Source organism: Anser cygnoides, chromosome 14, assembly GCF_040182565.1.
Source record: "Anser cygnoides isolate HZ-2024a breed goose chromosome 14, Taihu_goose_T2T_genome, whole genome shotgun sequence".
Taxonomy (NCBI): domain Eukaryota; kingdom Metazoa; phylum Chordata; class Aves; order Anseriformes; family Anatidae; genus Anser; species Anser cygnoides.
Genome location: NC_089886.1, coordinates 19,300,310 through 19,328,175, shown reverse-complemented (window position 1 = coordinate 19,328,175; position 27,866 = coordinate 19,300,310). Strand labels below are relative to the sequence as shown.

The 27,866-nt window shown below is 43.4% G+C and overlaps 1 long non-coding RNA gene across 1 annotated transcript in view; it reads left to right on the top strand.

Moving 5' to 3' along the window:
• Window positions 1-1,286: 1,286 nt before the first annotated feature.
• Window positions 1,287-27,866, top strand: part of LOC106034391 (uncharacterized) — a 43,083-nt gene continuing 16,503 nt past the window's right edge. The window contains exons 1-2 of the long non-coding RNA XR_007163574.2: window positions 1,287-9,648; window positions 13,616-15,349. This is a non-coding gene — a long non-coding RNA (uncharacterized lncRNA). The remainder of the gene's footprint in view (window positions 9,649-13,615; window positions 15,350-27,866) is intronic.

Below are 27,866 nucleotides of genomic sequence, written 5' to 3'. Positions count from 1 at the left end.
GCATCTAGCGAAGCCATGTATGAAGCTGGTTAGAGAAACTACTCTGCTGCCTCATCCTGCTTTGCATCACTTCTTCACTCAAGCTAGCTGGTAGGGCGGCAGTAGATATTTTATCCGTTGAGTTGTGGCCTTCACATTGGTGTGAGCTGTCTGAAGGAGCTGGGTGCACGCAGTCCCTGTGCTTGGTGGTGCTGTGGCCAGGGCTGGGGCAGAAGCAGCGCTGTGGGTGCACTGGAGTACATGGGGCCTCTGACTGTGTGGTGCCTGGCTTTCATGGCCTTGCTTTCCTAGGTGTAAAAGCCACTCGCTGCAAAATCATTAAGAGTGATAAACCTGAGTGGAATCCCTCTGGCAAGGTTCAAGACACTAGGACCGATATGCTGCCCTTTGTGGGGGACCCCGAGCAAAGCTGTAGGGCCTGCAGGCTGTTCTGGTAACATCTGAGCCCTCTGTGCAGCTACAGAGCAAAATGCTTCCTTTAGGACAAGAAATATGGGTATGTACATGCACTCACGTACACAAGCAAACTCAGGGTGGGCGGTGGGGGTTAATGGTGCTTCTGTATGAATCTCTGCAGGCATTTCCTACTGGGAACGCTTTCCAGTTCAGAAAAGTATGTCGTGGAAGGTAGTTGCAGCTCTGCTGTCTTGGCACGTTCCCCCCTTCTTTTGTGAGCTCTGTCTGCCAGCAGAGTCCTGTGACTTCTGGAGGCTGCACAGGCCATCAGGAGCATGTGGAAGGGCTGCTCCCACCATCCCCTCTCTTCTCTGCTCCCCAGGCAAGCCTGATGGAGCTCTTTGCTGCTCACACAAGAATAAGGAGCACCATCTACTAGTCTATACATCTGTCACAGTGCAAAATAAGATTTTGTTAATCAAATTGTATCTGGTTTGTGTTATGCCTTTGCAAATGTGCGAAGTTTTCTATGAAAGGTGTGTGGTTTATAAAGAATTTCCTAGGTTTCCTTATCAGCCTACTCTCTTGAGCCCATAATCTCTGATTTGGATTTTAAAGTAATGATACAGAAATCAGCAGGAGAACTCAAAATCTGTAACTTCTTTCAACTTAAAGAAAGTTGACACAAAAGAGTTTTTTTTTAAAAAAAAAAGTAATATATATATGTATATATTTTTTTAAGGCTGTATCACAGAACAAGACCCACAGAATTCATCACCTCTCAAGGGAAACGAAGTGAAAACTTGCTTTCTCAGTGTTGAGAGAGTTTCTCAATTCCAGTTTCTTCAAAGGTAATATAGATTTTCCACAGCAAGCTTCAGCTCCTCTTGGAATTCATAACTTAGTTTTATCTCACTATTTGCCACAAAAATACTATAAGCAGGAATGGAAGATTTATGAAATCGTGCAAGAAGTGAATATATGTCTACTGTGCTTTCTGAAGGCTGTTTTTGTGAAAGATTTTATATACGGGACCTGATTTATCTCTGCCTGTATGTTTCATACTGCTGTAAAGCTTTTGCTTAAATAGCTTTACTCGTGAGAGACCCTCCCTTCTGAGAGGGCCTTCCTCCCTGGTAAAAGAAGGAAATCAGCACTCTCTGTTTAAGCTGAATACAGTGAACAGCAATAAATAAAGCAGAGAAGCTGGAACTGCTGGGTGGTGATGACAGCAGCACCTGAGCTTTGATGAGTTTACAAAGCGCTGCCTCTCCGCATATTGGGTTTCCGAGAGTGCTGCACCCAGGGCTGTATTGTTATCTTGTTTGGTTTAACATAATATTGCCTCAAGAAATTCCAGCCACTGAATTAGAGTGAGGTCTAGACTTCCTGTCAAAAAATAAATTCTGCTAGTCAAAACTTTCCAGATGAGATGTGAAGATGATAGTAACCATCCTGACTGATGTCAGCTGTTGAGAACAATGCACAGTGTATTGTCTTCCTTTTCCCTTCTCAGCCACTGTACAACATTTTTTTCCTTTTACCTTTAGTATTTGCTTTAGCTTCACAGAGCAAACTGGAGAACCTGTCCTGTCACCTTTCCTTTTTAAAGGCCCGTGTAAATGTCCAGACTTTACTGGTCACTCTTTTGCTTTTGTCCGGAAGATTGGCTGAGGACTGAGGAGGTGTGATTCTCTCCCTGAGGGGCTCTCTGCTGCTGAGCTACTTTCTGCTTTAGGTTAACCAGCTGACAAGCACATAGTGAAATCTCACTCTCTTGTTAACCAGGGAATCCAGATAATTTCTAACTGAGATTATACAAACCAGCAAGGGTGTATCGGTTGGCTGGGAGCAGATGAATTTAGCTCAGTGTTGCTTACAATTAGGTTTTTAAACCTGGAGCTGGGATGGGATGTATTTTCAAAGTTGCATCAGTGAGCACTGCACATGCTGCCAAATTCCTGACTGAAATATAACCGTTCCTTTCTTGTGCAACAACTCATGCAAGTTCATTAAAGCATCCTTATTGATAAGTCCTACCAGGGTCTTTGCTTCTTCATGCCCAAACTTGACCAGCACTGGAACTACACCAGAAAGTTCAGGGCAGCACCTGAGAACTTGGACATGGTATTTCAGTAGACAATGCCAGGCCTTCCGTGCTGCTGAAACACAAAATCCTAGCTCTAGATGCTTTTGAAACTTTGAGATGTTTCCCATCTGGGTCTGGACTCAGTGCCAATGGATCTCCCTTCTGTTGTTAACTACTGTTATTTATTTTAATAGGGGTATTAAAACAGTGAGTACTTTTGTGTCTGAAATCTCTCTGCTTCTGTGAACTATATTTTGTGCATTAGCCTAGTTACAGGGCTAATGTTAGCCTAGTTAGACTAATTAGCCTAGTTACAGGGGAAATTTTGTGCATTAGCCTAGTTAGGCCTAGTTTACTAGGCCTTGGGATGAAACAAAAGATGATAGAAGCTTTTGTTTTGAGTATGGACAACCTGAGACTTCCCAGAGACCAAGAGGAATGTGGAACAAGTATCTTTCCAATTTTTCTCTTCTCCAAGGTAGCTTAGTTTTTGTGGTAACCCTAAGGGTGAGCGCAGTAGCAAACATCAGAGCTCTTGTTGAAAGCATTAAATGTGTTTTATAGTCACGGAGAGGAACAAAGTGTAAGCCTGGACTGCTTGCACACCTGCAATGAATGGAAGATGTTCTCTGTTGATTCCAGACTCGTAGGCAGAGTGGGTTTCTCCAAGTCTGTCAGAACTTGTGTGTGAAGGAGTACCTCCCGCAGTATGTCCTAAAAGCTCTATGGCTAGCCTGAGATGAAGGACTGGTGGCAATGGAGTGGGAGTGATTTCTTTTGGTGAACCAGTGCTGATCTGAAGTGGAAACTATTGGGGGTTCAGGCTGTGGAGCTAGAGGTTTAATCTTCCAGGGCTAAATCAATGGATCAGAGATCAGAGCCTGACCCTACTGTTTGTGCTGCTACCCTGCGATGGGTGGCTGAGTTTGAAAATATCCCTCTAATGCCTGGTAAATGAATGTCTACAGTGAACAAGCAAGCATTGCCACACTTGCCAGCCTTGAGAGAGAAGCTTGTGGGATGAGTGGGCACCAGTTTCAAGTAATCCCTCTCTCAAAAACAATCTGTCTCGAGTCAATGGTGAGCAGCGTCAGGATGGGGTAAGCAATCCATGCTGCTGCTTCTGCTGCATTGTTTGTGGGTAAACAAAGGCATTTAGGTAACCAGACACATAATTCCAGCCCTTTTTAATAAGCCTCAGTTACACACACAGAGCATCCTGATGCAGGTATGGAAGCTTGGAGCTTAGCTGGTTTGCTTGCCAGCTTTAAATATCAGTTATGTTATTTTGGATACCAGTGGTGTTAGACTACAAGTCTAATCTCTTCTTTGTCAGGGTCTCACTTTTTATTTAGATTTTAAAACTGTATTCAAATGAGGTTTTGACCGAAACTGAATCACTATGTACTTGAAAGCTAAAGAGCTTATCAGGCATCTGATAATGTTTTCAGGATTTCCCCAGATTAGACCGCGGAGTGTACAGACAGGAAGCTGAAGTATTGAGCGCCTGACCAGAGCTTCCTCCAGTGCAGGAGTGGGGGTTTCTCTGACTTGAATCTTTAGCTCTGCATGCATGGTCTGAGCCTTGAAGTCCAAAGGATAAAAAGCACCCAAATCTCCTAGCTGGGTCCTCCGAGCATGGAGAATGGAGCACTGCTCTTAAGGCCTGCTTGCAAGGTCAGCAAAACAGTTCTCACCTCTCCCTGCTGTTGCGTTACCTTCCTGGCTCTTTATCAAGCAGGGAATCAGAAAGGGACTTTCCAGAGCTATAAACATATGAGCTGAAGAGATGGGATGAACCCTTATGCAAATGAGTCTTGATTCCCTTCCCTTTATAAAGTTAAAATGTTTTTGAGAGAGCAACAGATCATCCAGAATGTGGGTGTCCGAGGTTATTGCCTTGGAGTGGCTGTATCTCTCTCCTTGCTGTCTGTCTGCCTTTTTTTTCTGCCTGTCTGTCTTTCCATTGTAGAGAACAAAGCGGAGTGATGTAAAATAGAAAACGAGAAATGCAAACCTGTGGTGATTGAAGAAGAGGAAGGAAAATGAAAGAGAAAAAGCTGAAGAGTGGGAAAAAGATAAAATAAAATGAATTTTGGGGATTCCACTGTGAGTAAGAGCTGAAAAAAATGTAAGCTGATTTATTACATGCTTATCTTCTGCCTGAGAGCCAGTGCGCTTTGTATATATGAAAGGTAAATTGCACATTAAAGATTGAATCAAAACACCAAATTCTTCCTCAGTTCCTCCAGCTGTAAACCAGAGTAATTCTGTCAACTTTGATGGATTTACATTTTGTAAACAGCAGCAGATTCAAGATAAAATATTTTAAGTCGTTTTGAGTTATGTTTATGCTAAAGTGATAAAAAAATTTACAATGACTTTTAAATAATGCTCTGTCAGGGAAACAACACGTTTTCTAATGCTACTCTTCACCAGGCAGGAGGTTTTTTTGCTATTGTCATTGCAGTGCTGTTATGACTTTATTGTGAATCCAGTGGCAATATAGAAATAAGGGGTGATGATATTATGTGCATATATATTTTCCTTGCATTATGATTTATGTATATTCATTTTTATTTTAAACCTGTATCTTAACAACTTTTTAAACAGGGAGAAGGCATGAGTTAATTGATGTAAGTATTTTTCTCTCTCTCCATCAAGTGCCAATGATTTTGATGATAGCAAGTATATGACTGCAGCTGAAGGGTTTAACTGGCTATACCTGGTTTTCTTTCACGTTGATCCTTTACTCTTCTCAAGATGATTTATTTATTTTTTTCTTCTATATACTGTGAGCTTAGCTGGGCATCCAGAAGTTTGTTTTGTATTTTGGGAAAAGAGACAAATGAAATGCCATGGGTTTCCTCGTAATATCCAGATTCTTTGTGGGGTTGGAAAGATGCAGAGAGAGGTTTCTGGAGTTTGCAGGATAAGGCAGCTCCCATACCTCCCTCTCCTCACCTGATTAGAGCCAGTTACTCTTTTTTTCTGAATGGTTTGAAAAATACAATTTTGAGTGAACTGAAATTATTTACAAAGCTGAGTGGAGCGGTACAAATAGTATTGGGTAAATAATCAAAAGGAAAAAAATATTTTGACATTTTCAGAATTAAACCTTATTTTTTTTCTTTTAAAATACTATTTTCATTTTCTTATTTGTTCTCGTGCAAGAGTAATAGCAGAAAAGTATTTTGTTTTAGGCCCGCAAATAGCTTCTAGTGTACCTAAAATGATTGGTTTTTCTTTTCAGAAAATAATTATAATAAAAATCATTCCAGATTCAGCTAAATGGCATTTTCTTTTGCCTTTTTCCATTTTGGCTAGTGGATGAACACATGGCTAATTGCCAGGGCCAAGGGTGCAGACCGTTATGAGGACCGGCTATATTTCACATTCATCTGGGAGAATGCTGAGATTTTATTTTCTGTGGGAAATGGTGATGAAAAAATGAATTGTTTTGATGATAAAAATGTATCCTTTTATGTGTTTTTACTGGTCAGATCGAACACATTATCCAGCTTTTCCCACAATTACAAAAGAAAAGACAAAAGTCATCTTTTATTATCAAAATAGATTTTGTGGAAGGTTTTTGAACAAATTCCCTAGCATCATGAGCAATGCTGCAGCTACTCTCTTTGCTGCAGTGTTTCAGGTATCAGTCCTCCATCTCAATTTGCTTCAGGTACTCAGAGCAGTTTTGTGTTGGACAGCAGAGCCCAGAGCTTCAGAGGAGCAGAATGTGAGGACTGCTGGGACAGCAGGACAAGGCTGCAGTGGGGATATGTTGCCAGGACAGAGGTCTCAAATGTGTCTGTGGTGGCCCAGGGCCTTCATGGGGGGATTCATCAAGAAGAAGTCTGGAAAATAGAGCTGCTAAAAACTGTTTCAAAGCTGCATATGGGGTTAGGAGGCTTTGATCATGCTGGATATCCAAGACTCCACTGGCAACTTGATCGCATGTTAAGTCTGTGTACACATCAAAGAATGTCTTTACTTTTCACTGTAATCCTTTGTAGTAGTCAACATACTTGACTAAACATTTGAGAGACGATTATGCTGAATCTGAACGGCACCTAAAATTATTTTCTTTAAAACCAGCTCTGGTGAGCTCAAGAGGAGCCAGCCTTAAAACTCTGGCGAGCCAGCAAGCATATCCCAGAGGAGGGCAGCTTGGCTCCCCGGAGGCTGTCTGTATCAGTGGTTCTCAGCCTTTTCTAAGGGAGCCTTTCTGAAAAAAACACTCCTGGACCATTTCCCATGGCCCACAAGGAGCCGTCTGCACCTGCAGGCAGTCACTGGCAGCATCCAGAAACCGGCTCCCGGCTCTGTCTGCCAGCACTGGTGCCTCTGCCAGCAGGCTGGGAATAGATGTGCTTTTTTTTTTTTTTTTTTTAATCTTCTAAATGAGCTCGTTCACAGAGCAGTTCCTGGTGTCTGACAGAAAGCAGTGGTCTGCAGCCCACAGGCTGCTTAACGGATCTACCTAGCTCGCAGTGGCTAGGGTGCCTTCACCGGGTGGTCATGCAGTGCTCTCAGGCGATTTTATTAACTCTTGTGCACCTTTCTCTGAAGTAACTGTTGCCAGTTTCCCCAGGAGTTGAGCTGTTTCATTATTCTAATATTATACTAGTTGATTTCAGTGAATTAATATCAAAATGGGCTATGAATGAATTGAAAGCATGTTTGCTCTTCATAGACTATTTTCAGTAACTATGGTATAGTTATAATAGGAAATATAAATACAGCAATCTTTTATATTTCAAGCATTTATATGTTGAACCTGTTTTAAGCAAAAATTATCTCTGGCCTCTAATGGATTGCTAACATTATAATTATTTATTATAATGTGCTTTTCCGAATAAAATTCTTGCTGGATGATCATCACATTCCTTTTTGAAATAATGGGAGGGTTACTAAAAAGTTGATTAATGCTTGCCTGTTTTTTAAGTGTTTGCACAGAGCCTAATCATTTTGGGTTAGTAATATATAACATAGTAGTTAAGCAGTGACAAAGATCTGTGCAATTTCAATGGTTGAATCGTTGCCAGTTCTTTTTATTAAAAATGTGGCAACTGAAAGGAAGCGAGCAATGGCCATCTACTCTTTCCTGTTTACTTTTTCCCCTCTTCCTATATTTTTGGATGTTTACATGACGTCTGAAGTGTATGGCTTGACCAGTCATTTCAAGCTCTCAGTTCCACTACATTTATCAGGAATTGGTTTAGCAGAGCAGTTCATAGTACCACCCTGCATTTTCACGTGTTGGGAGACAGCATGTGTGTCACTTCCAGTGTCTGCGACGTGTGTGTGCGGTGGTCAGATATCTGAACTGAGGAAGAAAGTGTTGCTGGATTTGGGAACAACTCCACATTCAGAGAGGTAGGCCTTTTCCTTCCCCTCACTGTTAGTCACTGACATGAAATGTTTTGCTGCTTTAGAGGAAAAACTTACTGCTGAAATTAGAAGGAATGAATAGGGATGGAGTTTCACAGATTTGCAAGGGCTTTTAACTTCTCAGTTCTCATTACCCTCGTTAGCATGCTGAAAACTGCCTTGCTGGCTGGCCCTGCTGTTTCTTGCAACATCTGGGGAGTGTCAGTACAGCTGTTACTGCAGTTGTGTCAGTGTACAAAACGCATGTTTTAGACTGTTTACATTCCCTGCGGTGTGTTTCCTCCTGTCATCTGAGAATATGTAAAAAGAATTTTGGAGCACATAGATGTCTGCATTTTTCAGTACAAAAAACTTGCTGGAATTGTGTTCCATATAGAGCTGTGACCTACTGTGGCTTGCTATAAATGTAACTTTAACTGTAGGCTATAGAGATTACTAAAATACCTACTTTTAGAAGGTTTTGTAATTATTGCTGATGGCAAGAAAGTTTTTAAAATATGAAATAAATTTTTCATGATATGATCCACATTATTGTTTTAAACAGCTAAGTGCTCATACATGGCAGTCTAAGTGTGAATATATGTTTTTCCTAGTGATTTATGTGCTTTGTCATGTGCTTTTTCTTTAAATTAGTGAACAAATGCAAAAAATGTCAGTTTTAGGTCAAAAAATGAAATGGAATATGCAATCATTTATATCTTTCATAAAGGAAAATGGTCTGATGCACAAAGCACTGTGTTGCTGGAAAATGTGATTAAAATGGAGACAACAGAAGTGAACCCCCAGATAAGCAGGGTGGAATAATTCTACAAGGGAGGAAATTGAATGTTTGTTATTCGTGACTTGGGCATTGGCAGCAGAAATGTAACTACCACTTGAAATTAAAAATGCATCCAGAAAACAACTGGGAGTTTCAGAAAGCATTTTGGGAACAAATGCAATTGCTTTTGCCAAGACCAAAATATGTGTGCGGGCTAATACCGATTCATCATGAAAGTGATTTTTTTTTTTTTTGTTTCAAACACAAATTAACAATTTCAGATTTTTTTAAAAGTCTTTTTTGTTTGGTGGGGGGACAGTGAAAATGTCTGTATAGTTTCTGGGCTGCGAAGGCATTATGGACATGCATTTACCATCTTGAATGGTTCAAGAGAAGGAGTACCCACAGGGAGTTCCTCATCTGACATTGCTGATAGTCTTCACGAACGTGGTGAGAGCCCAGGAAGTAATCTTGGAGCAGGGTGTGTTTAGCACTAATGTGTCTCTGTCTGATGTGATCTGGTATTAGAACGGTTCAGCTCAAGAGCAAAGCTTAGGTGGGCCTTTTCTTTGCAATTGCACCAGAGGTTTGCTCTTGCATTTTTTCAGTATTGAACATGATTTTTATAAAACTAGGAAACATTTATGGCTTCTCTACATGTGAGCACTCTTTGCCTGCAAACATGGATATTAGCTTTACTGAAAAGGATTAACAAAATTGAAGGTGTGTTAAGATATAGGCAGTGTTTGCCTTGTACCTAAGCAGCTGTGTCAGGACCTCCTTGCTGATCCTTACTTCATGAACAGAGCAGCTCCACGGGCAGTGTGAATGATGGAAGAAAACCTGGCCAGTGTAGAAAAGGCCTGATTGCTGTGGTGCCTGTCCTGTAACCTGAGAGGAGCCCAGCACATTGTGCACCTCCTGTGAAGCAGGCATGTGGGGAAGAAATCAGAATTACCACGGGAAGCAGGGGGTCAGGGGATGCTTCCTCTACGTGAAAGTTCAGGTAAGAGGAAAATTGAAGAATTTATTGTTTTTTTCAATGGAGAAGACAGGAAGAGTCGGAGCAGGGGTTTAAAGATTAACAGTCGAGGTTTTAAAGGTGAGGTCTAGGTTCATCACGCTGAGCAGTAGTTTCCTGCTGACCTGTGCACTACAAACAAACGTGCCAGCCGGTGTGACACTGCTCCACGGCTGTGCTGTCGTGCAGGCTGAGTGAGGTCTGCCCAGCGTTTTGCCCTCTTGCTTCAACTAGCCAGATGTCAGCGTGGCTGTGAGATGTGTGTTTTTCCACTAGCTGTTGGAAAAATGTATTTAACTAAGCAAGGGTGAAGAAGATGCATTACGTTCCTAATGAAATGTGACCATATTCATATTTTATTTCAAGTTCCTCATCAGTGTTAATTAATTACCACCCATGATGAGCTCATCTGAATAGTATCTGGATTTCATGAGAAGCTGCAGTAGGTCATTGACTGGTTAAGAAGCATTAAAATCTCACTCCTCGATGTTTGTTCAGACAAACACAGATGTATTAGAAAGAAAGGTAGTAATGGCAACATGGAGCATAAAAATACAGGATGGTAAGGAAAATGCAGAGAATTTACACATTACATTAACTTGATGGCTTTAGGATCATTATGTTCATTTCCTGTTAAAACATATTTAATACAAAAGGAAACTTATGGAAGAATAGTCTTCAGGCACTTAACATTACTTAATCACTCTAAAAAGATTTGCCTTTTGGTGTAGCAGTAAAACTTTATATGATGATTGCCTATTAAGTATCTGCCCTTTAGGGATAGTAATTTCTACTGTAATAAGATCTCCAAGCTGTAAGGTACTAAGTGACCCTGCTGGAATAGGAAAAAATAATGTTTTTTCAAAAAGTAGATTTATGGCTTGTTGAGAGACTCAGCTCCTTGCTGCTCTTGCAAAGGCAGAACTGTGTAATTTTTGTGAGCTTTCTTCTTGTTTGCAAATGCATGAATTTAATTCTTGAGCAAATGAGTTCTCAGAGGGTGGGCGACCCTCCAGGACTGACACTAAAAGGACAGAGGATGGTGCACATGAAGTTGATAATGGGTCAAAGCAGAACGTGGTTGACACTGGCATCGTGTATTTTTAAGATCAAAGAGAACTAACACAGTGCAACAGCATTAAATGCAGCAGGCAGACTGAAAGAGAATTTGACCTTTTCTCCTACCTAATTATAAAAACCCTTTTAAGTCAACTTACCTTGAAAATGACTGTAGTTATGAAGATGTACCTGTCCATACCTGCTGTTTAGGAATTTCAGTAGGACGCAGGCTGTGCTGATAGGGAAACCAGCTGGGCTCTCCTCCCTGGGGATACCTTTGGGACAGGTCCTTCTGCAGAGCTTCAGGACAGAGCGGAGCTGCCCACCACAGCAGCAGGCATTGGAGGTTCCCAAGTCTGGGATGGTAATTTTAAAACAGGTACTCATTCCCAGCCCTGCTTTGGGGGTATCTGCCCTCCATGCTTGGCTCTCTAGAAAGGCAAGCCGTTCACCTGAGGCGTGGGAGAGGTGATTTCAGCTTCCCCCGAGCATGGGGCTGGGGAGCACCCGATGCCCAGCTGCCCTTACGGCCTGCCAGGGCTGCTGGGGCGCAGCTGCCGGCGGTACTTGAATTTGCCTGCTTGGGGCTACCTCAGGTCCATTTACTGTGTTTTGAAGAGGATGATTTACCATTATCCTGTCTTTAGTGTCCGACTGGTCAGTGCAATACAAACAGGTGTGAAAGTTGGGTGTCTCCTGGCTCTAGGTGCTGACCACACCATGCCGACCTCTCCTGGGCACTCCACAGAAATGCCGTGCATTGAACACAAGCTCTGGAGTCTGTCCCAAGGGCACTTCTTTTTGATCCTTTCTCTGTTTTACCATATTGTGTTTTCATTTATGGTCATTTCATTTTTTTTTCCTGCTTTAGGTTGGAAGAGTTACTACCACAGCAGGGCCGCTGGCAAATACCTTGCTTAACATCAGAACTGATCTTTTTAGCAAGCAGTGCTAATCACAAAAACTAGACAAGCAAAATTTATCGCTATGGTATCCTATTCCAAAGTTGATTAGCATATTATTTGAGGGTCTTAACAAAAAGTTACCTTTGTTATTTTTTTTTTCTTTAATAAAGTCTCATGGAGTCACGGGGGGGTGTTGAACTGTTCTGAGGGTACCACAAGACACTTGCTTTTCAAAAATGTTTGCTCAGAGGTTTCCCTCTCAGCAAGAGAAATGGTTAAGAAAACATTTTTAATTTCTGTTATTTGGTTGACTGGCTTAATAGCCTAAGAAAACAATTGCAGCAGTAAAGACGCACGCGCGCGCTGTTGGATGCCGCAGAAGCCGAGCTGTTGGATGTGGTGCCAAGCACCACGCTCTGCGCTGAGGCTCTGCCCGTCAGGCTGCGGGTGGCACCAATTTAGCTGAAAAAGTGGCACTGGGTGTTAGCAAGAATTACTAGCTTCAGTTTTCTTAGATGTTTGTTGTTTATTTGAGGTGAAGGTTTTATAGATAAATTCAAGAGATACTCGTAATTAAATTAAATGATTTAGAAAAGCCAGTAGTGATTGCTGTAGGATGGGCTGTAAAAGAACAAGTTTTTCACATCTGTGCAGAGCTGGCTGCTCAGGCAGTTACATGGCACTCGTGGCCCGGCTGGTGAGCCTTCCCGGGAGCTTTGAATTCCTGCCACAGCTGGGCAAATGTTTTTTTTTTTTTTTTTTTGGTTGGAAGAAGTTGGGCTTTTTCTAATCTAAAAATTGGAAATACTTTGCAGCTTTGAATCAAATTACTTTTTCAAGGAAAAGCTATAAATTCCTAGATACCTGATAAAATTTGGTTTCAATGTTCTTATTTCAGAAATTTAAACTTATAAAAATTATACTTTTGTAATTTAAGAAAAGCAGTACTAAAACAAAAGAACTCATTTTCTTTGAATTTCTCTTTGAATCATTCTGTTAAGTAAATTTGCTTACATTTTGTTTTCAAGTGTAAAAGATTTAATCTGAAAACACCTTGACATCCAAATATTTTATCTCAGATGAAATATTTCTTTTCATTGAACCTAAGGAGATTTTTTTGTGACACCTCATCTCACTGGAACATAAAGAAATAGGTTTAAAATGTTCCAAATAAATCTGAAATTGATTTTTTTGTAATCTGAACAGTTTGTGTGTGGTGCTGTGCAGACGTAGCATCTTAATGACAGCCTTTGAAGAGATGAGTACATTACCCAACATCTCACCCAATCTGTTTTTCCTGAAAAACTCTGTTTGGGGTATGAAGTTTGACACCAGTGACTTCTCCTAGGTTTGTATAGAAATGATGAGGTGTTTTGAGGCTGAGATGTCAGCTTTGATCTTCAGTGCACTTGAGCAGCAGCTTATCTGCAGGCCAAGGCTCCTGTCTTTGGGTGAGGCTGTCACCCTGGGACAAGGCTGTCACATCAGGCAAGGCTGTGTCACAGCACAACTGCGCCGTGACAGCACTGAGGGCTCCTGCTTGCCTTTTTGCCACCCAGACTCTGATGATTCTGCAGGGTTGCACCCATGTCAGAGTTCGTTCTTCTGAGCTTCTGGAAGGTTTATTTTGTTAACGGAGATTGCTGTGTGACTCTGGAAGGTTTTACTTCTCTGTCTGTGTTGTCTTACTTTAATAAAAAAGGAAAAGGAAATGTGTAACTTACCCCTTTGAAATTCTCAAACAAAGGCTTCCAGAAAAGCGCTGGGTGTTGTATTGTTGAACTCCTTAACTATAAATTTCATTTTTTTTATTACTAGGAATTCTGCTATGTGTTAGGGCACCTTCTGTCTATGTATGTGGCCGAAAGAAAACATAAAATAGCCCTTTTCTCGATATATATGTCCTCAAGCTATTATTCTGCATCTGACCTATTGTCTGGATAGAGTTGCTTTGGCTGCAGCGAAGATTTCACTCTTCTGTTTTACAGCACCTGGAGGAAAGCCAGGCACTGGGAAGAGAAAGCAGGAGTATGAGGTGCTGCTGCGTGTCAGAACGGCCTTGAAATGAATGTCGTGTATTCTCAGCTTTGAGAACTGAATTCCATGGGTTGTAATTGAATCCTCTGTCAGACCCATGGGGCTCAGTTCTTCAGCTTGGATATTTCTGTCTTCACATACACGGGAGATCAAAGAAGCACTTGATCATGCGCTGACTCTTCCAAACGGTGATAGCAGCAAATAGGAAAGAGAAAGAATAACTGATGTGAATCATTCTGACAGGAGGTTTCACTGCAAAGGCCAGGTGCTCACATGTTAAGTAGCTGTATAATGACTGAACCCTTCCTTAGCTGATGGGCTCTGTGGTGCTGCTCGCTGCTTAATTTGATCATTTCCTCTTAGTTTTATCAAGGTTGCATACAAATTGCTGAGATGATGTTGAATGAATTATGGTCCCCAAATATTGTGAGGTGGTGCAGTGATGCTAAAGGTGTCTTTGGTGTGCAGCAACATGCTGGTCCCGCCAGGTCTGCCAGCTGCTGGTCTGCTTTGGCCTCCTGTCTGGGCTCGCTGCTGTGCAGTTTGTTTCTTTTGTCCTATGCCAAATACTCATTTTCAGCAAAAAATAAAATCAAATTGAATCACAGCTGTGATGAAAGAATATTCATTTGCATCAGCAACCCCTGCATAAACACAGTTTTTCTTTCCTGAGGACGGTTATATGCTCCCAAAGTGCTTGGGTTAGGGAGCTTCTACTGTAATCAGTGGTGGCAATGCATGTGCTGCTTGAAGGCTTGGCAGCACCAAGTATCCCCTTGAAGGTACATTCACTCAAGTCAAGGACTGTTAAACTTCACGTTTCTCTCTCGGGAGATCTACGTTCAATTTTATTTTTTTTCTTTCAGGCATCAGAAAAACAAGCTGTGGTCTCCAAACATGTGAAGAAGTATAATTACCAATGAGCTTTCTACCTGCTTCCTGCAATAATAACCCCTTCCTAAATTACGTTTTCAAACTCAGTAAAATGGATCAGTCACTGATCTCATCCCTGTGGTGCAATGCTCTTAAAAACACAGGGATATTAAAATCCCACAGGTGCAGGAGGAGCACATTCAGCTAAGTAGTTTAAAACTGTCACGTGCCTTTTATTCAAAAAATGTATTTATGCTAGAAATAATCAAATATAATCACTGTTGCCTGTGGATACAGATGTACCTTTGTAATGATGTGCTTTTCGTTATGAATTTCTATTCTAGGGGTTGAAGAGTTTCTTTGTGTCTGCCTGAAACATACTATGCTCACCAGTCATGAGATGATGGTTCTTGGAAAAGCTTACCAGCTCCTGCTGGGACAATATCCATTAAACAAGAAGAGGGAGAAACGCACAAAGAAAAGGAGAATTTTGAAGTTTCATTTCTGCCATCTTCCCTGTCAGGAAGAGGAAATGAAATTGGAGGTCACAGTTAGCAGAATCTGCAAAAGATGAGAGGGTGAGGCAGCAGCTGCACAGAACTCAAAGCAGGCAGCGCGGTGGATGTTAGGCAGCTGCAGGCACAAAACTGCATCGGCTTCCCCCGCTGCAAAGCCCAGCCTCCAGGCAGTGATGCAGCAGAGACGATGTGTATGTGATGGCAACCTCGCAAGGCCCCTGCTGAAATCAAGATGGTCTTTGGTACAGGAGTTTTGCAGTTCTCTATCTCCAAGGGCAGTCCTCAAAACACGGTGTAAGTAATGCTGTTTTTGCTCAAAAGTTTACAGTCGCGAACTAACAATAGCCCTGCCTGTGTCTAGCTGAAAGTCTCGAAACTTCTGTCCAGCTCTTGAACTCCAGCTCTCCGTGAATATTGGGCTTGTATGTAGGGAAGAGTTGTGCTGCACACGTGTAATGAAAAATTAGTATTTGTGTTCTGAGCTAGGTGTTCTGATCATACCTGTTCATGTGGCAACTGGGCAAGGGAAGAGCTGTTCCCAAGGTTGGTCACTCTCAAGCCTGTTTCTTCTCAAAGTTCTCCAGGTATTTTCTGTGCTCCACACCTGCTGCCCAAGGGAGGACAGACTGCAGCAGTCGTGCACAGGGCTGTTTTGAAAGCAGAAGCAAGCCTGCTGTTCAGCCCTGGTGTGACCACTCAGTGTGCTCTTCTTTTGCTGTGGGCTCCTGCAGTTACTTTTGCATCTTGCTTGCCCTAGGTGACAAGGCATTTTCTTTCTGGATATTTCTGCTTCTTTTTGTTAAACCAGACAATTAAGCTTTCAAGTCCCAAGCTGTGCTGACAGCACTGCATCCTTCCAGCAGAATTAAAAGTATTTTTAACATGCAGTTCCAAGTCAGTGTGCCTTCTGCCTGTCTACCTGCGCTGCCTTGCAATGCATGCACTGATCCTGCTCTGCTGTAACCCGATGGTCTGCAGGCAGCCCCAGGCCGCCCAGCTCCCCGCAGTGCTGCAGCTGTGTCACAGTGCTGAAGGTGACTCGGATTCAGTTCCTGATACGCCCTCGGGTGTGTGAGCTGACTGAGGGGAATCCTTACTGAATTTGCCACTTCTGAGCATGAGCACCAGCAGCACCAGCTTCACGGCTCTCACAGCAGCATCTCTGCTGAAGGATTCTCTCAGCTTCTTCTGCTCCCTGACTTAAGAAACCGATCTCTTCAATCTAGGCCTCTAAATGTTTAATTTCAGAGTGAAATTTTGATTTTTCATTGTATTTTTTTCTCTTTGCAGAATCATTCAGGTGAATTCAGTTGTATTTGTTACTACTGCTGTAGATTTGAAACTTGATTTGGGGGCAAGTAAAGCATTTACTAAAAGTATTACCCCTCTCTGTATCTTTTTCAGGCTGATCTATGCCACCTTCTGGTGCGTACTCACAGATCTGTGTATTTTGTTCTGAATAAAGCAATGGTCTGAGTTCTCCTGCTGCAGCTGTATCAGAGCAGCCTGACCACCTGCATTTTGCAGATGAATAAATGGAGAGTCCAGACCCTTAAAGTGAGGAACCCTGAATTCTGCTGCATGCCTGTTGCGTTTCAGTTGTGGCTTTCTGCTTTTTATTCCCAACAAACAAATGAAGACAAACACCTCCACCCTTCGTCTGCTATTCCGAGCATGCCACAAGGTCACATCGTGCCTCCCTCTCCCTTGGCCAAAGCTCTGTCTCCACTTGGTGATCCCTGCCTCCTCTGGGGCATCTCTCCTGAGGCTTCCCTCCCATATCTTGTGGGATTTTTATTTTATTTATTTATTTATTTTTGTAGCTTATTCCCCAGGACTCCAGCTCCAGGATAGCTTGAATCTGGTGGAAAAAAAAAATTACAAAAATGCTGGATGGGCTCATGTGCTACTTCAACAGCAGAATGGAAACAAAAGGTGGAGCAACACGGGGAGGGGGGCAGCCAGATAGTGAGGAGCTGCTGCTGCAGCAGTAACTCAGGGCTGGAGGTGCTTGCATGTTTTGCATTGGAGGTAATGTGAGAAAAGTGTCCTGTGGCATCAGCCACCTCTCCCTTTTGCTGCCTCCCACCCCATCATCTTAAGCCTCTGCCTTTCTTTTTGATGCTGTGCATGCCTTGTCTGGTGAATGCTGATGAGAGAGGAGTGAGTGCAGGCTGCAGGCAGGTGTTTATGCTCAGCAAATGATCTTAGGCCTTTTCAAATGAGTGACTGCACATTGCACACTCCTCTAGAGCTGGCTCTGCTTGCTACCCTTTGGTACCCCAAGATGAGATAGCTGCTGCCAACTGCAGCTCATCTTTTTTTGGCTAGCATCCCTTTTTGCTTCCAGGAAAATGATGAGTTTATGTCAGGTTCAGTAATCCCAATGTCTGCACAGCTGAGAGAAATAGCACTTTAATGTGTGCATGTGTATATATGGAAACTACAGCTTTGACAAGCCTCTCTTCTGCCTTGGTAAAGAAACAGCAGGACTTAAAAGCCGTGGAGTTGCAATACGCTGGCTAAGGTCACCAGTTTTCAGTGACTCACAATCTGCTATTCTGGCAGTCCAACCATACAGCAGGTTGTGCTTTTTTTTTTTTATCCTCTGTTTCTTTCTTAAAAAAAAACAACACACACACACAACTTTACATCAGAAAAGCTGATACTTATAGACATCCTGGAAGGTCTCTCCCTTTGACAGGGTGCATGTACTCAAGTACAGAAAGCTCTGCTCACTGGCATCCCTCATGATGCTCCACCAGCCTATTTTTGCACTGGCAAGGAGGTTCTCTTTCAGTTTACATTAGGTGAGAGTTACTTGGAACGATATTCGGTAGGTTGTCTCTCTGGTACTCACCCTTACTTTCCGCTTTCTGTACGCTCACCGCTGAGCTGGGGAGGAGCTGGGCACAGGCAGCTGAAATGTGCTGGGGCACTGAGATGCCGCTGGCTGCCACTAACTGTCTAACTTGCAATGTGAGGGACAGGTTCCAGCTTTTTTCCTTTTCTGTACTAAAGGTAGGTCTGACACTGCCTCAGCATTTAAGGATAGTATTTGGAAATGGTCAAATAATGTAATTTGTTAAAAGAACCTGAAAAGAAGAACCTGACTTCAATTTTTCATATTTTATTTTCAGGCTTTTTCCAACTTTTCTCACATTTATTTTCCTCTGTCTTTCATTTACCTCCCTTTTCCCTCCCTAGCTTTGTTGTTTACCACCTGTTGAAAATACTCTACATTTTGGACCAAGCACATGTAAAACCATTGGGAAAGGTGGCTGTTTCATTTCAAGATATAAGGAAACTTTAAAATCAGTTTTAAAATAAACAGAAGTTGCCCATTAGATTCGTCTGCATGGGTTAGTATCTGCTGCTTACCCGTACACCTCCATGGCCGTGCAGGAATGGGCACAGCAGCAGAGCCCTTGGTTGCACAGCGCTGCTGAAGGAGCAGGCAGAGCCTGCAGAGTGCATTGCAGGTGTCTTTTAGGAGCAGGTCACAGGCAAATGAATCAATTTGTAGAAGAATAGTCTTTGCCAGGATGATTCATGCAGATTCACAGGAATGTATGAAATAATGGTCATTAATTTGTTTAGGAAAAAAAAAACCAGCCATGCATTTGCACTCTCTATAGATATCAATTCAATTACTATTGTGCTTGCGTCTCCTTGTACTCCTGTGAGAAATTTTATTCTTTATTTATTCTCATTTTATAGACTGAGACACAGGGACATACTTGGCTGAGGATACAACATGAATCTATCTGAAGTTTTCTAGGAATTTTGCCATAGTTAATATCACTGATTGAAAGGCTTGAATGTAAAGAAGGCCGTTGATGCTTTCCGTAGCCTGGCCCTCCTCTGAATAGACGCACACAGATGTCCAGTTTTAGCTTGTACTGCTGCTCAGAAATTTGCTCTGCCTATTCCTGCTGGTGAGAGACCTTGCGAGAGAGGGAAATGCCTCTTGATGCCTATGAATCATGAGCACCACAGGAGGCAGGACCACCTAAACCACAGCCCCACTTCAAAAGCATCCTGCTAGCATTTGACACCTTTGCTTGTTTTTCCACATTTCCTCCTTTCTTTGTTCTCTTTTGCAAACTCAGACTAGGAAGGGTTTTTCCTGGATATAGATATCTTCAGCTTTTGTGGCTTTTTGGGGCACGTTGCTGCCAATCCATCGGTTCATGCAGAAAGCCCTCCAGAGCAGACCTCCAGCCTTCAGTGTCAGGGCTTTATCAGTGGAAATTTTTATCTTTTCTAGCAGGAAAACAAAGCTCTTCTCTTGACTGAGATTTCAAGCAGCGCTGACAGCATTTGCTGGGGTGCTGCCAAATAATGAAGGGCAATATTTTCTTAAAAATCAGAAAGTGTATTAAAAGTTTCTAGGCTGTGTTTGTGAAGATCTCAGAGTCGCTTGATTAGGAGCTTGAAGTTGGTCGGACTCCTTCCAGCTTCCCCACTTCACCCTCCGTTCTGCATGATGCTGCAGCTGTTCTGATGAAAAACAGTTATTCAAAAATTTGCTTGTAGCTATGGCAACCTTCATGCACTGTATTTCAATTGAAACTAAAACAGCAGCAGAAGTTTCTTAATAGGATATTTATGAAGATTTTAGTCTTTGTACATTTTAAAATGGAAATATTCCATTTTTAAAAGAGGTTATCAAAATCTCATTAATTTTGGAACTGCATTTTTGTTGTGAGAGCTCCTGCTTAGTTTTTTTTTGTCTCGTTGTTTAAGATCCCTCTGGTTGCTTTAACTCCTGAGAGCCCAAAACCTGGGGCACTTAGCAGCCAGCAGCTTGCTCCTCCTGCTTGTGCCTGGCCTCCCGCTGTCGCTAGCAGATAGCTGTGTTTGTAATGGTACGGTGGAAGGACATGGAAACTGGTCTTGTATGCGCTGGGCTGGCTGGGCTGGAGCATTGCCAGTCTTTGCCTTCCCACGGTAAATAACCAGGTAGTTTATTTTACCCTTTGCCCATGCAGTTTCCAGGTGTCAGCCTGCTCTGGGAGAAGCAAATAGGTGTGCTTACAGTTGTCTTATTTAGCACCTCAGTGATATTTCAACATTTCTTCTCAAAGGCACAAACTTTTGGGGGTACTCACATTTTGGCTATGCACAGCCACAATAGGTTTTAGCCTCACAGGCAGCTTGGTGTGTTAGCTTGGAAGGGTTAAATTCAGAAAGCTACTGATTTTCTTTTTTCTTCTGTCTTCTTTTTCTCTGCACATACGCACCTTCAAAATCATGTGGATAAAATTAAGCCTTGCTGAGATGTGCACTCTGCTGCCTTAAACCCCCTGAGCTGTGGTGTTATGTTCTGCTGCCTCCGAAGTGTGGATTAGGTCTCATTAATACTGGTTCTTGACCAATGGTTTTGACACAAACTTGTCAAAGGGATTTGCCTAATTACAGCTGAAACAGCAAGGGCTTTTTGCTAGGAAGCTCCCAGCACTGTGGCAGGGAACTTTGCTCTCAGCGATAGGGCTCATGGCCTCCAGCTACTGTGGGTACATGCCTGCTTTTTTTTTTTTTAATTTAATTTTAATTTAATTTAATTTAATTTAATTTAATTTAATTTTATTTTATTTTATTTTATTTTATTTTATTTTATTTTATTTTATTTTATTTTATTTTATTTTATTTTATTTTATTTTATTTTATTTTATTTTATTTTATTTTATTTTATTTTTATTTTTATTTTTATTTTTGTCACCTGGGCAGGTTTGAAGCTGCTGGTTTGCTGCTGGAAGACACCTGAGGTGGACAGGCACACTCCTCAGTTTGGTCCATTATGCAGACTTGTATTTTGGCACCTTTTGTTCATACCACCGGGCATATTCCTGACCCACACAGTGAAATGTCCTTTTTTTGGAAATGTCTCACAATAGGTAATGATGAGCCAGCTGAGGAGGTGTTCTCAAGGTATTCAAACAGGATTTTTGTGTTTCTTTATACTAATCTGTATAAGAAGAGTTGAATCGATCACGTCTCACAATGTATCTAAGAGAAAACATCCAAGAGATGGGAAATGTTCAACACCCTGCAGCTTTCCCACTCTGCATTTCAGGTGACTGGCATTGTCTCCATGCTCCTCCCTGCACAACGAGCATCTCTGATCCACATGCCACATCTATTGCTGTTATCAGAAGAGATGGGACCAGGACACTGACGAATATATGCCTATTAGATAGGTAGGGCTCTAGATGGGGAATTGCATGACTGTAAAAGAGATTAAATGATGAAACTTTGCAGTCCATTGACTGTACTAAAGCAACCACGCTTTGCTTGGGGTTGTGAAGTGCTAATGGAGGCTGGAAAAGCTGCCAAAGGGTCGGAAATTATATCTGTATTGTGAGGAAAAACTTCTGGTTCTATAGAAATCAGAAGGATCAAAAAAAAAGAAAAAAAAAAAGGGTGCATTCTTAAGGAATCATCTACTCCTCTAGACCATGCAATGTGCTCCAAGGCATTAATAGACACAAAGGTGATGCAGGGCTTGGGTTTGGGGCTGGATCTAGGCTTCAGCAGTTCTGCGATGTACCATTTCCATGTCTCAGTACACCTACATCTCACAGGAGTTGCACAGCCCTGCATGTGTGGAGGTGAACTCGAAGGGATGAGCTGTGTGCGCTCAGCCCTGCTGAGCACCAACAGGGTCTGTTACAGACCAGCACAACACAGAAGAGGCTGGAGGCACGGGGCCGCAGGGATGTCATCCAGTCACATCCATCCTCTCTTCCACTGGCTCTTGTGCTAAGAATAACTTGGCCAGCCCTGAGGATTAAAGCTCTTCTGCATTTTCTGGAAATTGCCATGTGCAGCATGTAGGCATATGGGACCTCATTGCCCTGTCATCTGTATGCTGTGGGTATGGCAGGATTAATGCCAAACTGAGGATTAAAATAGCACTAACACCCTCTACTTTGGGACACTGTACTGAAGCGAAGCAGTCATACAATGAACCAAATATTTCTGGCTTAAGAGAAAATATTTTGATTCACAAAGAAGCAGTCAGGAAGCTAAGTTAGAACTATGGCATACCTTCCTATCTTTTGCTGTTTTGTTGGTTGGTTGTAAAGTCAAATTGGCTTCTTTTAGCAGCTGGACAAAGTGAACGCAATCACAACAGGGAACGATCCTGGGAAATTTGCATCAATAGGGTTTGTACCTTGTATATGTTAACTTCTGGGGCTTTGGTAACTTTGAAATTCCTCTCTGTAATTTTCTTAGCCTGTAAAGCTTTATTGCTCCTTCCTGGCTAGCCACATGGGAAACTCTGGCCCTGTATTTCTGCTGTTTTGTTTTGCTTTCCTTCAGCGATTTTTCTCTTTCCCCTTAACCTTACAACTCACATCCTCTGGGGAAAAAAAGTTCTCTGAACTTCTGGTTAAATAAAACCAGCCTCATATAACCCCCTTTTGAAGTCCTACGAATCCTCAGGTAAAGCCTAGTTCTCTGCCACAAACTCCCCAAAGCAGCTGAGAACCTAAAAACGTGCACGTTTATTTGAGCAGAACCAAAGGCCTGGGGAGCCGCCACAGCTCCGGCCCCTGCCAGCTGGCCCCGCTGCTTCAGAAGGGGCTGGAGCGGGATACGGCCCGTAAGTCGAAAAGTCTTAAAGCCGTTTCACGTTTGAGGTTTTCTCCTGCCCTGGCTCAGAGCAGCAAGAAAAGCTGAGAAGCTCGTTTTGCGCACTAGAGGGCAGGAACGTAACAGCAAAGGCTGCGGCGGCCGGGCCGGGCCCGCCGCAGGCCTGAGGGGGGCGTCATGTCTGGGCGGGCCCGGCGGGGCGCGGAGGGGAGGGGCGCGGGTGGGATTTGGGAAAACCACAGAGAGTGAACATTTGCCAGTTAATTCTACAGATGGAATTCTTAAAGGGGGAGAGTGTTTGCTTCAGGAATCTGAGCTTTTGCAGAGAATTCATCCGTGGCATTGGGACAAGGGGGCAGAGTCAGTAAGGGGTGTTCTCTGAACCATTGCTTCCATGGCCCTGCACTGGGAATTTGTCCCTTTCCTCCCATGGACTCTGCAGGAAAAGAAATTCAGTGCTCTCAGGCTTGTTTAATCAAAACAGCTCTGCAGTTGCCTTTGCTTCAGGGACTGTCTGCACAGAAGGTCGCTCATCTGAACCTCAAACATTTGTGCCGTCTCCTTCCCCCATCCCCAAGAAGCCCGGTTTGCAGCAGTGCGTGGCTCACTTTCGTTAAGCTGACTGCAGAACTACTTGGAAGGCCAAACACAGCTCTCCAGATTTATTAAAATGCATCGCTTGCTTTTTGTCGACAGTGCTGATGCTGTTAAGAACAACGGGGCAAACACCTTAATAGTCAAGCCAAGAGCCTGTGTAGTGTTTATCTCACACACACACAAAGTTTGGATATGGCTCAGCTGTTGCTCTACAGGCAGTGGTGGTATTAGTTTTGAATAGTGGTGGAATTAAGTGCAGCCGGGCCTGTCTAGAAGCTTGGATATCTGCAGAGCTCGGTACTGGGCTGCAGAGCTGATTGAGCCCAGGCTTGGTGCAGAGCATCCTCACGGGTGCAGAGCTGGGATGGGGGCTGAATCGATTCTGGCAAAAGGAAGCCTTGGTTGCCTCAGGCAGACACAGGGGCTGAAGGACTCTGGCACCACGTAGGGATGAAGTGCCATGAAAGTGTGTTGTGTGCCTGCCACTGGCCAGCCATACTTGTAAAATAAAGGGGACAGAGGCAGCTCTGCATGCGCTCTGCTGGGAGAGCACACTACAGAAAGAGAAACAACTCACCAACACCATGCTCCTGTAGGTAGAGCCACCTTTCCACAATGCACAGAAGCACCCCAAAATGCTCATTCTCCATGCACAAAACAGTTTCATTTTCTGCCTGTGCTGCAAAACTACTCCAGTTAATTAATAATGTTAATGGTGGGGTTATTTTGCATGTCTGAAAAGCTATGGCCACTGTCCAACTCAGTGAGGTCTTCTTTTTTATGTGAACAAGGACATCTAAGTATTGCAAATATAAGGCAGGGAGATAAAGAGCCTTACTGAATAGCTGCACAAAGAGGCTGAAGGATGGCACTGAGTTGCCTAAATACAGACACATCAGTGGATGTAGATGGATCTCACCTTTGAGAACTGGTCCGAGTATCTAGAGACCAGCTGCAGCTTGCATCCCATCTCAAAAGGTAGAGCCATTTGTTTAAAATGCTAAACATTTATTTAAGAGTTGCTTCAGTAATGACTCATGGAGGAGACTGCAGTGAATCACAACTCGAATTGTCTACAATGTGAAGAATTTAGTGCAGAAAAAAGGTTAGTGAAAAACCTGTGAGGTCCAAGGTGATCACAGCCCAAACTGCTGTAATCATTTTAACTTGCTAACTGCTGCAGTCTGGGCTCAGCCTCGCTGCTGATGGTATTTTCCACTGGATGATTGTTATCCTTCCTTTTGGATTATATTGGTATTGCCCAGTGTCCAAATATAGAGTAGCATATTGTTTCCTTTCAGTGCTTTTGTATGTAAAATGTGTTAATCTGTTCTAAGCAGCAGAGCATCTTCTATAGGCTGATGTTCTGCTTTGGCCCATAGCTGTTGCAACTTTCTGGAGCTGTTTGAAGGGGAAGCCTGTGTACAGTCACGGAAAGCAGAACTGCAGGTGTCCGGCTGCCCAGAGGTGCCCAGGTGCCTCTGGCTGGTGGGACTCTTCTGTCAAAGGATCACAGGATGACACAGACATGCTGAAGTCATGCTGGTGGTGTTGTGGATGGAGCCTGTTTCAAAAGGAAATACTTTCATCCTGGTAGATCAACTGCTGGACCAAACAGGTGGGGGATTTCTGAGGTCAATGTTTGAGTCTTTTAAGAACAGCTACTATAGAGAAGTTGGCCCTAAGGATGGCAAGGGGATTAGCATCCCTCGTTCTAACCAGGGAAGTGAGCAGACCCAGCAGTGGGTATCCAAGATACAGGCGACTCCACGAAGCCATAGAGGCAGTTCTGCTCCTTTCTGTACTGTTGAGTAACCAGTTCTCAGCTCTCTGCCCCACAAGAGTTACAGGTGGCTCACACAGCCTTCAGCAGTGGAGCAAACAGCCTCCACCACCTCCAGTGGTACTGAAAAGAGGTGCTGCCTTGGAAGCTGTGAGGGAAGGAGGGAATTGGCAGCCAGCTCTGTCTGTCATAGGCAGAGCTGCCTGGTACAACCCATCTCCTGCCATCTCCTGCGGTCAGCTCCAGCTTGGGCCAATCCATGGCTGTGAGAAGGACCAGTGCAAAAGGCAGGGCTGTCTGCTATCCTACTTCATAAAATTTCCTTGCTCAGAATTCAGCGAATGTTGAACATCTAATCTTGATTCAAGCCAGGGAGAGTCTTGCAGCTCCAAAGTAACTAAGTAGAGAGACCAGCCATTTCAGGGCAATATGAGTAACCTGTTGGATGGTGTCGGGGAGGGCAAAACCTCAATTTCCCACAGTGAGTGATGACATAATTACATCATAACTGACAAAGCTGCTGCTTTTAGGAGGATAAATTTCCCAAGGGCAATACTAAGATGACGAGCTTTCAGTTCTGATGTGCCATTTGCTGTTTCTCCTTGTGTTGATTTTTGTAGCAGTTTCTGTGGAAAAAGTAGCTGCTCAGTGAAATTAATGTGGCAGAATCAGACCCTAAGATGGGGTCTAGGATTTCATCAGCGAGCTTTTCACATATTTGAAAATTCATATGCATGTTAGGATGGACCATTTATCAACTACCAATTTGCTTCCCAGCCCCCATGACGAGAACTTCACCCGGGGATCCTTGCACTGCTCCCAGAAGCTATTGACAGAAGCTCCCTAGAGCTAAAGCAGAAGAGACAATTTACTGGGCCTAAAGTTTAAAAAATACTTCTCTTCTTTCTAATACAAATTATCTATGATGAATTATCACAAGAGATCTCCAAATATAGATTGGGTTAGGATATAAGCCCAACAATTTATACCCAGCAACCCTTAATGGCTGTGCATATGCAGCCTCCTTGCTCTGTGACCCAGGAGAATGGCTTCTTAATATTTCTCTTAAAGACTTAGTGTTTTTGTTGGGTTTCCTGTAAATTCACAAGGTTTCATTTGCAGCCAAATTGCAACAAAAACCACATAATGATTAGGAAGCCTTGCACGTAGATACAGAGAATGCAGTCACAAGATTGCTAAATAGAAATCGCTCTATCTTTAAATGATCATGAGCTGTCAGCTGTTCCTTTGTTTGGGTTATTATAGACACATATAAAACATTTGATTGAATGCTCAAGTTTTCACCATCTAGAATCCAGACGGATGTCTGACAAAATAATAAACACTCCCCACTTCACCCCTCCCCAAAATCCCCTTCCTGCTTCGAATTTTTCCCTGTATTGAAGCCAGTATTTCATGGACTAAATTGGACAAAGCAAGCAAACAATCTTCCTCACATTGATTTCCAAATCAAATCGTTGTTAATCACATCAATATTCCCAGCCGGTTCAACAGCCTCCGAGGCCAGCTTTCCGTCTCAAACAAGCTTCTCTGCGTGGATGCCACAGACCCCTCTGTGTGTGTTGAGATGTGCTATTAATTATTGCTGGAAACATTCAGGTCTGATTCCCTCACCTCTTCTTTCTCCCCTCCTCCCCCTCACGCAGCAAGGAAGAAACAGAAATCTCGCTCTGACACTGGATTTCTGACCTCTCTCGGTGATGTTAAGGAGCAGCTGCCCTGTGCTAAAACACAGATCTTGTGCCTCACTGGCTTGCCTGTAAGCAACTGCAATAAATACCTCAGTCTCCAGGAAGCATGGCAGATACTTCACGGTGGACAGCCACTAATTTCTGGGGCTAAACTCTGCTATTTTGTGGTACAAGTCTCAGAGGATTTGAGCACCTGCCTCCTTGCTGTGCTGACTGTAAACCAGAAGCCCGGTCCTGTAGACATGGACCAAGGGATTGATTCCAAAGCCACAGGCATCTCTTTACATTCAGTGAGACGCCTCTCATGCTTTACGTTAAGGCAGAGCCCGTGCTTTGGGAAGGTGGACGGCGGCACGAGCAGCACCAGTGTGGGCAGCACGGAGGGGTAAGCGAGTCAGCTCCTGCCCCACGGCAGGTCTGCCTGAGGTTGGAGCTCTCCCGTGGCGATGGACAACTCCTTCCCTCCTTTGCCAAAGAGACTGCAGCAAGAAAGAAAAGGTGACGGGCTCGAATAAGGGCGCTTCCAACAACAACCCCAGCAATGCACACACACACACAGAAATGCAGAGCTCATCGCGCTCTGAGTAGAGGAGCCTGTCTGAGACGGATGAGGCTGATGGTCAGTCTGAAGAGGGGATGGGGGACCACACTTGGCCACTGAGATTCTTCCTGCCAGTGAGCCACAGCTCAGCAGAGCGCTGTGTGCATGTCGGCACAGCACGTTGGGAGCGCGTATGCTGCCCATTCAACATGTAATAAATTTACCCTGTCAATAAGCAAGACTTTGGGATTGCATCTATAGCATCTCTTAGGAAGGGCAAATTAATTAAAAGCACGAACTAATTAACCTCCCTGCTCTTTGCCTGCTCCTCTGGAAGGGCAATGAGGCTCACCCTGCTGCACACTACTGCTCTGGTTTTGCTGGTCCCCATGCACTGCTCCGGGGTGGCCGGGGTCTGAGGGATCCACTGCATCGTGAGGCCAGTGACGGCTGATGGTGCTGTCTGTAAAAGTGTTCTCTTTGCCAAAGTTGTCCGTGGTCTGGCTACAGAATGGCCTGAGATCAGCCTCTGCAATGTAGAGTGGGGCCACCAGCTGAGGCTGAGGCTGGCGTTGG